Source organism: Lactuca serriola, chromosome 5 (genome assembly GCF_051521515.1).
Source record: "Lactuca serriola cultivar US96UC23 chromosome 5, Lser_US96UC23_V15, whole genome shotgun sequence".
Classification (NCBI taxonomy): Eukaryota; Viridiplantae; Streptophyta; class Magnoliopsida; order Asterales; family Asteraceae; genus Lactuca; species Lactuca serriola.
Genome location: NC_136412.1, coordinates 342,410,537 through 342,422,230, shown reverse-complemented (window position 1 = coordinate 342,422,230; position 11,694 = coordinate 342,410,537). Strand labels below are relative to the sequence as shown.

The 11,694-nt window shown below is 35.8% G+C and overlaps 1 long non-coding RNA gene across 1 annotated transcript; it reads right to left on the bottom strand.

The window, feature by feature from the left end:
- Positions 1 to 398: 398 nt before the first annotated feature.
- LOC145052055 (uncharacterized) lies at positions 399 to 1,860 on the bottom strand. The gene is made up of 4 exons (XR_013683953.1): positions 1,641 to 1,860; positions 1,365 to 1,558; positions 768 to 877; positions 399 to 667 (listed from the first exon to the last, which is right to left on the bottom strand). It is a non-coding gene; the product is annotated as an uncharacterized LOC145052055 (long non-coding RNA).
- Positions 1,861 to 11,694: the final 9,834 nt, after the last annotated feature.

Genomic DNA, 11,694 nt, shown 5'->3' with positions numbered 1-11,694 from the left:
ACAGCTAGTCAGATGTGTAATCAAACAAACATAATTTCAGTCAGATCCGATCAGAGCTCAGATCCAGGCCTCTAACTCAGTCAGATCTAACTTAATCAACAACTATCAAACAACCTCTTAGTTCATTTTAACAATGATTTAGTCTTTGTTTCCAACGAATTCATACATTGAAAATACAAAAGTTTAAAGGTAGATTCAAAAGACAGGTACAAAATTTGCTATATTTACTTCTCAACTAGAAAAGTATTCATGCTATGCATGGGTCAGAGAATTGGATTGTTTTGTTTTTTAGATTTGGTTTAGTAGTTTATAAGCTAGTTAATCAACAAACTATTAACAAAAAGTTCAATTTTTTTACTAAAGCCTAATAATGCCTGAAACGAATCTTGATGGGTGTCTTTAACATGTATACACATGGTCTTGCCTACTTTTTTTATACATAGGGCCAAATCCACATTTCCAACGATAGTTTGTAATTTTTTGACAAAAAATACTTTAGTAAAAAAGTATAAAAGTTACCCAATCAACTAAACTATCATCCATAGAAGTTTGAGATGAATGAGCATGCCTCATTTCAGTAATCAATTCCAAAAGCATGACAACAAATGAGAAAACATCATATTTATCTGAAAGTTAGCCTGAGGAGGTGTATGCTTGTGCTTTATACCTATGAACCGCAAAAACATGAGATGACGTCTAAGGGTAAATGCAAAAATAACAGCGTACTTCCATTTATAGTAAGAAAGAAAACAAAAAAAGTATGTTACCATTATTAGGAATTATAGGTAGAATGCCAATTTCAGCATCACAAAAGTCGGACCGGATTACGATTATCGGTTCCAAGCCGGTTCTGATATCATTGAGGAATGGCCTTTTCCTGTAGTTTAAGTTTCATCAGTAATTGCAAGATATAGCAACATGGTTTCGTTAGTTACATATTATAGCATCCTACTTTTGTTTCTTTCTGCTACAACATCATACTTTCAAACGTATTTCTTATTATGATATTATACTTAGGTCGTGTTTGGCAAGCAGTGTTTGAGAGCTTCTGGCTTCTAGCTTTTAAGAAAATGCTAGTAAAAAAGAAAAAGTCTCATTCGGCGACAAGAACGTTTAGCTTTTAACCTAAACAAAACGCTCCAAAATCAAAAGCTACATGGAGTAGCTTTCAACAAAACGCTCCAAAATCAAATGCTACCCGCTACTGGTTAGTTTTGCCGAACACGCCCTGAGGACAATCTACCTAATGATAGCTAAATTTAAGAAGTAGCAACGTACTTGTGGTTTATTTTTTGATGTAAAACAACATTCTGTACAAAATAAAAGCAAAAAAGCTTCAAAAATAAAGTACATCCGTAACTAACCTTATAATAAAGAGCATAAAGAAAGATTTTGTAGTGCTCATACTTTGGTTCTCTATCGGTCATTTCTTCAAACACTTTGTGTGCACTTTCCTAGACCATGTTATTTGCCTCATGTTCAATGTCTTCCTCTGCAAACACATGCTTCCATTCCATTGGCTGAAACAAAAATTCAGATTTTGGATGGTAGTAATTACCTACAAAAAAGAAAACATGGGATCATTTACTTATAACTTTCTAGTGTTTGCAAATAGTTAATTGTGATGAATTGAGGGTTACCTAATAGAAAGTAGTCATTTTATTGAACCAATCAGAATAGGAATGAGGCAAACAGCCATTCAGTTGACGCGATATTCACCAAATTCTTGTCATTCTCTACTTTTATGGACTTTACCCCTATCCAGAATAGGAACATGTATTAAGTAGTTTAACAAAATTGAGCAGTTTTATTATTATTATTATTATCAAATTAAAATAATAACTATATTTCAAGACTACTACCTAATGAACATTGAAAAAAACTTTTATTAATTTGCAACTAATAAGACCCGTTATATTATTAAAAAATAATAATAATAATAATAATAATAATAATAAATAAATAAATAAATAAATAAATAAAACTATTAAGAGAAAGGCATTTTAAAGCCTACAAACCCAACACAATATCTAATATTTTAGATGCATATATAAGCAACATATTCAACTTTATCTTTAAAAACACAATTAACTCTAGTATTCAAATTAACTCAAATCCTTACAAACATTAAATAGTGATAACAATAATCTAATGAGAATTTTTGGTACTAAGTACTAAACATCAATCTTTGAGATGATTCGTTTAATTTTGTGTATGCAACCATCGCAGTGTAGTGGAATCTTCTACACCGCAGTAGTTGATTGAGCCTGGATAACCACCATAAAAATATAAATCAATCATGCATATATACCATTCAATAAAGGATAAAAGTATGTAAACAAATCACTGAATTAATTAGTTGAATTGTACCTCTCTGGGTTTTTGGTGGATGGATGCTTGCTTATTTATCATCCTCTTCTTTTTTTCTTTTTTTTTTTTTTTTTTTTTTTTTGGGGGGGGGGGGGGGGGGGGGGGGGGGGGGGGTTGGAAGAATTTATTTCCACCTTGTTTCCTCTGCAAAAAAAAAAAAAAAAAAAAAAAAAAAAGTAGTTATCATTATTGAACTAATGTTTGGCAATAATATCAACACAAATTGAAGTAAAAAAAAAAACGTTGATATTGACCTTGAGAGGCTGCCAAGAACTAAAAAAGAACACCAACAACTGAAATTGCAACATTAGTAATGTGATCGAACACTGATAAAATGTGAATTCATCAAAGATTGAAATTCAGATGTACACCACAACACAAAAAATAAGAATAAAATAAAAATTGAAGGCTTACCATTTTTAGATATTAGGCCTTAAATGGATTATTAGCTCCTGAACGTAAGATTAGTGTAAGAAGCGGTTTAGGTATACTGAATAACAAAATCAGAATAGATATAAGGAAGATAGAAGCTCATTTCTTTTGATTTTTTTTTCAAACAAACAAAATCAAAATCAAATAATGGAATGGAGAATAAAAAGAAATAGAAGAAAAGCCAAAAGAAGAAATAGATGGTACATGTAGAGTTTTAAGAAGTGAAACCAACCCATGGTGCATTAACAATTGAGGATGCTTTGATGAAAAATCAGAATGGAAGAAAAACTGATCAAGAAATTACATAAAATTAATCGATAAAATCCTAATTAATGATTAGTTTTGATCATTTACGTGAGGTTAAGTGAATAAATTTTGACAATAGATACTTAGCATTGCCCAAATTTGATTAGAAAGTTCAACATAGAACATCGTTTCCTCAAACCCCCACCAAAAATGACTATAAATGGCTACACAAATGAAAATTGAGCACGTAGAAGATAGAATCCATTACTAAACCATAATAAACCTTTCAGGCATGAAACAATTGTACCTACAGCAGACAAAAAATATCACGATTCCACGTCCATCACACTTTTCTCAAAAAATTCTATCAATTTCCCCTGTTGTCAACCGTTTCAATGTATGCAGTTTCTGCTATTCCTCTTGGACTAACTAAAAATAAGAAACAAAATCGAAATCGATAAAAAAAACATAACAAATAGCAAACTGAAATTAAGAGATGAAAAGGGATTACAATGATATATTTGTCTCTCGGTCCTTATCATATCTTTCGTTTTTGAGCGAATATGGCTTCGAGGCAATTGTCCTGGGTGGTCATGGTGGCTGAGGCTAGGGGTGTCAATTTATGACACGACACGACAAAAATACACGAAAGGAAACGAAATCGGGACGAAATCAAAATTCGAATTCGTGTTCGTGTCAAGATTAAAAAACACGACCTCGTGTCGTGTCGTGTTCGTGTTCATAAATCAACACGAAATTGACACGATTAAGCATGTGGTTGTCGGGTTTTCGTGTTTGTCGTTTTTATCGTGTTATATATATATCTTTAAGTATGAATGAAATACACTAATAGTTATGTAATATTATCTTTGTCGTGTCGTGTCGTGTTGTCGTGTTTTGATTGGTTCGTTTTCGTGTTAATGAAAAAAACACGACATCGTCTCGTGTTCGTGTTATACAAAACATTGTCGTGTCGTGTCGTATCAGACAAAAACACGACACGACTGTCCGATTTGACAGCCCTAGCTGAGGCGGTGGTGGAGCAACGACATGAAATCCTTCTTGATTTTCTATCAGAATCTGTTAGGGTTGTTCTAAGCATGCTTATACCATAACAAATCCCCAATTCCTGTAAAAATTAGAAAATCATAACAAATCCCCAATTCACCAAAAATATTACACCTTGATCAGAGAAACAACATCAAAACAACGTAAATTGGACAAACTGAACATACCGAAGCAAATTTCGTTGGCCGATTTAAGATATCAAAGTATCAAACACTGAAAAATTCCGCAATTGAAACAAAAAAATGTGAGAACTGGATCCTTCATGACGATGATCATTCAAATGAGTCAAAATCAACCGCCATATAGAGAGGGAACCCTAAACCGACAGTAAGATGGGAAGAACAATGAGGAGAAGAGATAAAAATGAACAAGAGATAGAGACACGTTTCACACTTCTAAAATACAAGCTATAATATACTTCAAATCCGAAATCAAAGTCTAGATGTTAGGTCGTTGTCACACCAACTAATTGCACCAAGTGTAGCATACCTCAAAGCCGAAATCAAAGGTCGGATCTTCGTTCGCAAAAAGGGAGGAGACCGTCAGTGCAGATCGAGGGTGAAGAAGAAATGGGGTTGCTTATTTGAGACGGTGAGTTAAAGTGGCGGAGGATCAAGATGTAGTCGGTAGGAGATATCTGGAAGTGTTCTATTGGACGAAAGAAAGGTAGAATCATATAGAGAAACACGTAGAATGAGAAGAACAGATTAAAGTTGACGGAAACGACATGTATCGCCGATGAATAGTAACGCCACCGACCACGATCATAGGAAAGATAGGAAAAAAAATATAAATAAAAAACCCACCAATCAGAACATAGAACTGTTCATAATATATATATATATATATATATATATATATATATATATATATAGGCTTAGGTTATCTTGTTTTTGTTGGATTAGTGTCTAAGGCTGTAACTATATTTGGTAAGTACTTGACCCGGTTGTGCATGGTCCTTTTGGGTTGCCTTCACCATAGCAACTTGATAGGGTGATTTATAGAGAGAAGAGATATTATTATTAATAATATGTTAAAAGAATAATAATATTATTTGATTAATATAAGTCATAAATTAATTAGGAATTAATTTGGTGACTTTAAGTGTGACAACCCGAAATTTATTCCGTCATTTTAACCCATTTTTCCGTTAATAAGCCTCGTTTTATTTAACTGTCCGTTAACTTTTGGACTGGCTAATTAATTTGGGACTTTTATAAATGACTTAGTAAGGGTTGAAACAAATTAGAAACACCCTCATTAATCCCTTGGAAAATTTTAGTTTCAACCAAGTCAAAATACGACCACTAAATCGGGTGCGACCAAAAGCCCCGTTTAACGGCAGTATCGGGTAGATTTCCACTGAGCCCAAAACTCAAACCCTATATAAGGGTGAGTGGACTCCATTTGGAGCTTTTCCACCCTCTCTCTACACTCTCTCTCTCTACAACGTATTTTCGCGCCAAAAACGCCCGTTTCAAGCCCCAAACGAGTAAGCCATCTACCCTAACTTGTTGTATAACGTAGTTAGCATGCAAATTCGTGTTTAAAACATCAAATAGGATTAAATTCATTTGTTTACGGCCCAAGAACACTCTTGGACCGTGAATACCATTAAATGGGGTTTTTAAGCCCCAAAACCCCTCTAAATTACCCTAAGGCTTAGATATGGCTAAATGACTTATGGAAACGGACTTAGAACACCTTGAACTACAATTTTAGGGAGTAAACTTGAGTTTACTGCCCAAGAACATGCTTGGGCCGTAAACTCCTCTTCATGGGGAGTAAACTCGAGTTCAAGTGTTAGAAATGCCCCAAACACCTCCTATGGCCTTGGAAAAATGTCTAGAAGCAATCCCATTGTTGTAAATGCTTTAAACATTAAAAAAACCCAAGGAAAAAGGAGTTTACGACCGTAAACTCCCCTAGGAAAGGTCCATGGGCCGTAAACTCCTAAAAGGTGCCCAAATGATGCCCTAAACTCCCCATTTGACTTGGAAAAATGCTTAGGATTTTATTCTCTATCATTTAAGCCCTTAAAACACCAAAAGAATATGTACATAGGAGCTTACGGTCGTAAACTCCTTGTTTAGGGCCATAAACTCCTATTTGGTCCATTTAGATGCCTTAAATCCACTCATGTGCATTATATTTGGACTTAGCATAAATCTACAAGTGATATGAGACCTTTTTAGCATCCTAGAACACCCTCACCATGAGTTTACGGCCGTAAACTCATGGGGAGTTAGTCCCAGGGACGTGAACTCTATAGAGAGTTTACTCTTGAAGAGTAAACTCCCTATCTAAGCCATACACACCCTTAAATGTTACCCAGGACACTCCAAGCACTTAACCAAAGTGTTTTCCGCACTTTACGATGCGTATACTTGTTTAATTAGTATTAGATGTACTAATTGTATGTAAACATATGTTATCGTATGTTAATAGGTCACTAAGTGTGTTCAAGTCTTTACTTGACACCGAGCACCCAACCGGCACCTTCGTCGGATCCACTTACATCAGGTGAGTTCATACCCCTGAATGAACCTTTTAAATGTTTTTACATGTTTTAATGGGGGGAATACAAGTTAAACATGTCAGTTATCATATCAATCACATGTGATTGATAACCCGCATGCACAAGGATTTCTTACACTGTCAACTGTTTTACCAAATTTGATACTGTAAATGGTTTTCTAAAATTTATTTACTTGTTCAAATCTTTACTTATATTGTTTATCAAAGCTATAACCAAATGTGTTTATGAAAGGTTTTCTAAGGATTTCTAAAGGCTTTCAAACTTATTTTACAAAAGAATACCAAGTCGTGATTTTCTTAAGTATAAAGGTTTTTCCTAAAGTTGTTCATCAAAGTTTCTTCCATGTTTTCATACTCTTACTTGGTTAAGATACTACTGCTTCACTTCTACTTAGTTAATGCTCTTACTTGATAACGATTTTACTTCGTGATACGCTTATACTTGTTAACGCTTCTACTTCACGATACGCTTCTACTTCACTTATACTTAATAACGCTTCTACTTCACGATACGCTTCTACTTCACGATACGCTTCTACTTCACTTATACTTAATAACGCTTCTACTTCACGATACGCTTCTACTTCACTTATACTTAATAATGCTTCTACTTCACGATACGCTTCTACTTCACTTATACTTATTAACGCTTCTACTTCACGATACACTTCTACTTCACAATATGCTTCCACTTAGTTAAATGTATGCCTGTACATGTATAGTTATATAAATAATGATTAAAGGACTTAGGAAGGCTAGTTCGCCCTATTTTCTTTTGCTTCGTTGAGATGTGGTCTGGTGGGATCGGATATCCATCCGAAGGTCGTTTGATCATTAATTATATACCATGTATACATGTATAGACATATGGATTTACATAGATCGGTTCAGTTATGAGTCTCTACTGCTAGTCCAACACTTACATCAGAATCCATTATTCGGGATACATCTTCAGTACACGACCTTCTCCGTTGTCTAGTTGGTAACCAGAGTCTCTTGTAGGGAGAGCGGACATTGTGTGTATAGATCTATACGGGATTGACACCCCCGCACCCTGACTGCTAGCTACAGTCCACGGCCTACTAAGCCAAGGGGTGACAAATGTCACATCTTTATTTTGATGTTTGCAGGGCGTCGAGTTCTCTAGTGTCTATCAGTATGGTTACGAGTATCTCGGGGTTACCTTATAATTCATGGCCTGAAGGTAACGACGCTTAACACTGTATGCTGGAAATACACACCTAGAAATACATACCTCGATTATACACAACTAGAATTACACTGTTTTAGACCTTACTAGACGTATCATTCATTTGATCCTGTCTGGGGTCTGTATCCACTATTTTAGACCTTACTAGACGTATCATTCATTTGATCCTGTCTGGGGTCTGTATCCACTGTTTTAGACCTTGCTAGACGTATCATTCAATTGATACTGTCTGGGGTTTGTATCCACTGTTTTAGACCTTACTAGACATGTCATTCATTTGATCCTGTCTGGGGTCTGTGTCTCTTTGTTTTTAGACCTGGCTAGACGTATCATTCATTTGATCATTTCTGGGGTCTGTGTCTCTTTGTTTTAGACCTTGCTAGACGTATCATTCATTTGATCCTGTCTGGGGTCTGTGTCTCTCTGTTTTTAGACCTTACTAGACGTGTCATTCATTTGACACCGTTTGGGGTTTGTATCTCCTCTTGTTAGACTGAGCAAGGCGTGTCGTTCGTTCGATACTCTCCTGGAGTCTATGATCTCTTTCGCCTTAGTCAGCAGTCCTCACTGCTGAGGCAGATGTTATTTTCCCTGATATTCTCCTACTTTCTTTAAAATCAAACACCATATTTTGATAATGATAGTGCTTAAGGGAAAATCACTTTTACAAACATAACTCTGTCAAGTCTTGGTAGAAGACTAGTTTTAATTAAGAAAATATAGGATTTTCTGAAAAGGACTCTAATACACTATAGACTCTAAAACTACTACTTTTATAAAGTTATTTTGAACTTACACAAATGACACTAAATACTTATGAACTCACCAGCATTTGTAAAAAATGCTGATACTCGCTTTTCAAATAACTTGTATTCTCAGGTCAGCAATAGACAGGTACATTCCAGGCGCTTTTGGTGAAGACCGTTTAGTACCAAGCTGCACCTTTATTATTACTTGTATTACTTTGATGTTCTATGTAATGTAAACCATGTAAAACTATTACTATTAATGCAATGGTTGTTGTACTTTGATTACTATACTGCATATGTTGTGATACTTGACATGACGTCATCCACCCCAGAACGTTTCCGTCGTTCCGGTTTTGGGGGTGTGACATAAAGAGATTAATTGAATAAAGGGGCATAAACTGTCAAATGTGTGAAAATTGTATTTTGAGCTAATAACCCTTATGGATATGGGTTGGACGATTTTAGGGATGTGGATCACCTAGAAATCGTCCAAGGCCTTATCAAGAGGGGATTTGGATTGCTTTGAGGCTAAGTTATCCAATTAGGGTTTTAAGGTGAAACCCTAGGAGCTCACAGTATAAATAGGCCCTTAGGGTTCAAGAAATCGGCCACTCCATGTTTGAGGAAACCCTAGAGCCGATTTCTCACCTCTCTCCTTCTCTCAAATCATCTTCTTGCTAGTTGGTGTTTGTAAGCCATTAGAGGAGTGACATTTGTGACTCTAAGCTCCAAGAAGAAGAAGGTTTTCAAGCAAGTAATTCAAGGTATTATTCTAGATCTGTTTTCATATGTTTTGATCATCAGTTTACATTAGATCTAGCCATGAAAGTCTTGGATATATTGCATGTTCAATTAGAGAAACCTAGATCCAAGCTATAGGGTTGTATGTGCACATAGGAAAGCTCTTATGTCCAAAAACCCATCAGTGGTATCAGAGCCATGATTGGTTTCAATTGAATGTGATGCTTAACTGTTTTGCTTGCTTAAAATCGTTTTTCTTGCCCTCTGTCCGACTCAACTCGGCGAGTCAGTGTTTGGACTCGGCGAGTTGGCCCTACTCGGCGAGTCCGAGTGTCAGATAGAGGATAATTCGGGATTTTATTGTTGTTTTGTCTTGGATTGATACCTAAATCGTTTTATTATGTAAAAATCTGAATTTTAACTTAATTTAATGATTATCCTTGACATAAATATAGATAATTTCAAATCTTTTAAATATTGTTTATTTATGTGATAAATATGGACTATTTAAGATTATTTGGTAATTATCTAATGACTAAAATTGGATTAGGTCAAATATAGATAGTTATGAAATTAATTGTTTAATTTGAATTATTTGTTATTTGATCCCTATTGTTTTGAAAAGTTAAATTTCTATCCCGAAGTTTTGAAATTTGAATTTTGTGATTAATAGTTTAATTTAGAAGAATTTAAATTTCAACCCCTAGAGTTTTACAAGTTTAAAATTCAACCCTATACTATTGTATTATCAAAGGTTTAATATATATATATATATATATATATATATATATATATATATATATTAGTAAAAAATGCTAGTCTTACCGTTAGTAGGCCTCATTCACGAAGTCGGTCTATAAGGTAGGTATAAGGTTGATGCCTATAAAATGGCGCTTAATGGGTGTACACTCACACCCACCGCTTGCTTGACCGGTGGAGGGTCGTTAGCCGAACGGGTAGGATAGGGCAACTCTCTCTCCTCATTAATAAGTATAATGAACCTATAAAGTAACTAAACCATTTTATAAAATTCTCAATCTTAGTTACTTTAGGGAAAGTGAATTGATGCAATTCCATGAAATTGCACTTTGCACCCTTGCTAAGAAGTTAGTGGAGCGTGTGTGGTTTACCGGCACACTAATTGGTTCTAAGAAAAGGTGGCAAAGGGTGATTCATTGTTTATCATAGTTCGATGGAGCGTGTGTGGTTTACCGGCACATCGAATAAATGATTGTAACAATGAAGGCACGATGTAGATTTGCATGGTAATTCACACCCGCTTTGTGATCCTCGGTATCCCAGTCACAAACTAGAGGGGCATATCGAGATTTAAACATGCCATTGAAGAGTTCAATGAATCTCTAAAATCTAGGAATTCTCAATAAAACTTAAGGTTATGTTTTCGTGGTGAACAATTAGTGAATCGTCATTCACTTACCTCCAAATTATTTGCATGATTGGATTACGGCATCCCTTTTCTAATATGTAAATAATGTTGTTGGGTCCTAGCCCTAATTTTTCATTTTGGGTGTTTAATTAGGGATCCAATTCTAATCAAACTTTGTCCTTTCAATTTGTAGATGTCGAACGCAAACAACACTGCTGCTAACTCATTCACGTTAATGAGTCTTTGCCAAAAGGTGACCTTCGATGGTACGAACTTTAGTGAATGGATAAGATACATTCGCACCATTGCATGCTACGAGGACAAAGAGTATGTCCTCGACGAAAATCTCGAGAAGGTCAACCCGGAAATCGCTACTCCCGAAGAGATGGCTGTCTTTGAGACACACGAACGTGATGCAACGAAAGTCCATTGCATCATGATATCCACTATGAACCAAGAATTCCAAAAGTCCTATGAGGACATGTATCCGTATGAAATGCATCAAGACTTGATGGAGAGATACCACCAAAGCGCGAGACAAGAGCGCTACGAGATCATCACCAACATGATCACCGCTAAGATGGGAAATGGAGAATCGTTGACTGTGCACTTGCAAAAGATGCAACGATATGTTGATCGTCTTCGCAAGTTAAATGTTAACTTTGGGGAGGATTTGGCCATCGACATTGTTCTTCATTCCTTGCCCTCATGCTACAATCAATTTAGGATGACCTACCACATGAACAAGGAAGAGGTCACCCTAAGCAAACTCCAAGGACTCCTGAGGACTACTGAGAGCAACCTAAAGGAAAAGTCTGTTGCACCAACTCCCGTACTAACCGCTGCTCCTGTTTTGGCTATAGGGCAGGGAAGGGGCAAGAAGAGGAAGGCTCCGTCAAAGAGCCACCGCAAGGGAAAGTCCCAAGATGGTTCCTCTTCTAGTGGGACCAAGG